Source organism: Arachis hypogaea, chromosome 16 (assembly GCF_003086295.3).
Source record: "Arachis hypogaea cultivar Tifrunner chromosome 16, arahy.Tifrunner.gnm2.J5K5, whole genome shotgun sequence".
Taxonomy (NCBI): Eukaryota; Viridiplantae; Streptophyta; class Magnoliopsida; order Fabales; family Fabaceae; genus Arachis; species Arachis hypogaea.
Window position 1 is genome coordinate 137121093 of NC_092051.1, and position 3350 is coordinate 137124442.

The 3350-nt window shown below is 32.0% G+C and overlaps 1 long non-coding RNA gene across 1 annotated transcript; it reads left to right on the forward strand.

The window, feature by feature from the left end:
* Window positions 1-269: 269 nt before the first annotated feature.
* LOC140179865 (uncharacterized) lies at window positions 270-1132 on the forward strand. The gene is made up of 2 exons (XR_011873690.1): window positions 270-412; window positions 874-1132. It is a non-coding gene; the product is annotated as an uncharacterized lncRNA (long non-coding RNA).
* Window positions 1133-3350: the final 2218 nt, after the last annotated feature.

A 3350-nucleotide genomic window follows, 5' to 3' on the forward strand; every position in this document is an offset into this window, starting at 1 on the left:
AAGATCATGGAACGGTTAGTTCTTTTTAATGATTCAACATTATTTCTTTGTTCATAATGATTCAACATTATTTCTCCATGATCCAAACCACAAGCTGCAAATCCACCATATCCTCTCTCATCCTCTCCTCTTTCTCCAATGAAACATCTCAGTTCCTGCTGTGATTCGATCCTCTGCTGATTGGAAGAACACTAGGAAGAACAAAAAGTGCAGAAGGAGGAATACTAAAAAAAGCAGCATAACATGTCACCATAAACATGCTTCTTCTTCTTTTCAGGATGTATGGTGTGGCCCTGGAATTGGATTCGCATCAGATTATGCTTCTGCTTCTGTGGATTGTGTGGTGGCAAGGAAGAATGCTTCTTCAAGAAGGAACCTTGATGCTGTTGAGAGAGCAACACATAGGGAAGAGGTATTCTTCTTTCTCCATCATCATCTTCTACTTCAATTCTTATTGTTTTCTTTTTTATTTATTTAATTGATTTATTTATGTTGTTTTCTCTTCAGACATTGCATTTTCATGTTCATATAATTGTTGTGAATTGAAGCCTCTTCTCTTCCTCAACTCAATGACAATTCTTGATTGCTTAATTGATCAAAGACTTGTATAAAGTATCCAGTCACTGAATTGAATCTGAATCACTTGCTTTTAGACTTGTTCTGATTTATTGCATTGTGTGCATTACATGTTCCAAATCTGCTATTGCTATTTGGCAGCGTCCATGATCTTTAAAAAGAACTAACCCTGAGAAATCTATGAAAGAGTTCCAAATTGTTGCAGGCAAATACTTGAAATTTAATCAAAAGTAACTGCAGTGGTAACAACTCCTTTTTGGTTCTTTTTTCTAATAATTGTCTTATTTGTTGTCTGAGTGTAGATCGGATATAGTAAGGTAGACATCCTCTGCTCAGAAAGTGGGAAGCAGCGAATAATTTTGATGGACCAAGAATCTCAAGAAGTAAGTATATTGCCATCATCACTAAGAAGCTCAAGAAAGAATGAAGCTATCCATAAATTAGGATATTGAATCTTGATGAGTCCACTAGTAGTTATTTGTCATCTAATGTATTTAGATTGTATTATTGCATGGAAATAATTACTTCTTATTATAAAGAAAGCGTTTTGTACTCACTAGTATGTTTTTCTATTTATACCATCAATAAAAATTTGTATTTATTAAATTTATATTTATTTTGTATGAAAATAAGTTTATTTTGTAATTAGAAAAATAAAAAAATTTCTATTTTACCTTACTGACGGATTTTCTGTCTGTAATTAGAGTGTAAGATGATTTTTCAAAGTTCAAATTATAGACGGAAAATCCGTCAAAAGAGTTCGTCGCCTTTGGGAAATGGATAGAAAATTTACAAAGGAAAAATCCGTCGGTAACTGGTAAAAATCCGTCTGTAATTTTCCGACGGAAAAAAATCCGTCGGTAAATAATTTCCGACGGAGCTTTTACAGAGAGACAAAATCCATCGGTAATTTTGTTGGTAACCAAAAATTCGTCTATAATAAAGACTAAATCCGTCTGCAAATTTGTCTGTATTAATCCATTTTCTTGTTGTGCATACTCTATATTCACAGGCAAGATCTAGTCATATTAATTTATTTCTTGTCTTTGTTAAAATTAATTTGTAGATTATTCATCATAGGATTTTATTTGTAGGTACTTGTGAGTTTATTAAAAATATTTATGATTTCATCATTTAATTTGAATTTTAATTTGTTATTTTTTCTGAGTGCTAGTCATGCCTTATTATTTTGGGCCATGACACAATCATATTTGATGATTCCTAATAATCCAACGTACACAAATACTCTCTCACCAAGTTGGCCTACTCTAGAATGTATTGGTCCTTATCAACCACCTCCTCTTTTCATTTGGGTTCCTCATCCATCTCCTAGTACCAATCCATCAAATGGACCACAACCCCCTGGAAGCACTACTCTATGTCCTCCACCATCAGTGTCTACTAGCACCAAAAAGGAAAGATTGTATCCAGATAAAAAAAAAAGGTAAAAATTGTTTGCATGAGTTAGAAATATAATTACTTCTTCTTAGTTTAGTAACTTGTTAATTCTTTGTAAAACTTTTAGTTGGTTAAATTACCTTTTTTTCCTAGTTCGCAGAAGATTATAGAAATTATTAGTAGTATGATAAATCGTACAAAAAAAATTTAGGGACGTTCTTTGATTTGAGGATTGAAAGATTATCATATTTGTCCTCTATATTAATTAAAATATCCAATAGTTACATTTTCCTTTTCATGTGCAGCCATTATCCATAAAGATAATGAAAACTTTTTTTGAAAGGCTTTTAGGTAGAGGACAACTCGACAAGTAAGTGATTTAGCCAAATATTAGCAAATGTCTATGATGGTCTAGATAAAACCCTCGAATATTTTTAGATCACCGATAAAGCCTATTACTTGGTCTTCATTGTTTATAATATAGTCTCTAATGGCAAATCTGTTTAGATCAGCAAAAACATAATATACTACTGCCATTAATTCTACCTCCTTTATTATTTCTTGGACTTAATTCTGATGTTCACTTATTTTTCTTTTTATGCTTTGCTTCATTAGAGGGTCAAAGCTTTTACGTGACTCCATCTATAGTCATGAGGTGCATTTTTCTTTCAAAAATAACCATGTTCCTCCAAATAGTTCATATCACAGCTAAAAAGAAAACTTTTCAATTATGTATTTTGAATCTATGTACCTCCTCTGACATCCAACTTTCTAACCATGACTTAAAGTCTTCCGATCTCGCCCACGCAACCTTTCTCCAACTTAGGATTAATCTCCATAATATTTTATAATCTCACTTTCAAAGAACCTTTCCCCAACTTAGGATCAATCTCCATAATATTTTATAATCTCACTTTCAAAGAACGTTCTTCTCCAATAAAAATCCCAAATCCATGAAAAACTTGTCCACGCATTACACTCACCAACTGTACTATTTTTTAATAAGAGTTTCTAAACAATCTAAAAAAATTTTCGTCTAGAGTTTTGTCTCCCACCCAGACATGCTTCTAAAACTTTATTCTTTTATCATCGCCTACACACATTGTTCACCCTTCTTTATTTATATTTTTTACCACCTCACATTTTTTCGACGTACAAATGATATCCTTCCATGGTCTATTCGACTTTTTACCGTCATAATTCTAAGCATGCGACCTCAAATCAATATCACAACAGGTGTCAACCATCTTTTTTTGCAATAGCTCATTCTCATAGAAAATCTCCACTACTATTTTCTTGTAGTAAGTCTAAACTTAAATTTATATATTATGATAAAATTGTAAAAGAATAAAAAAAAGAAAAGATGAAAAATATTG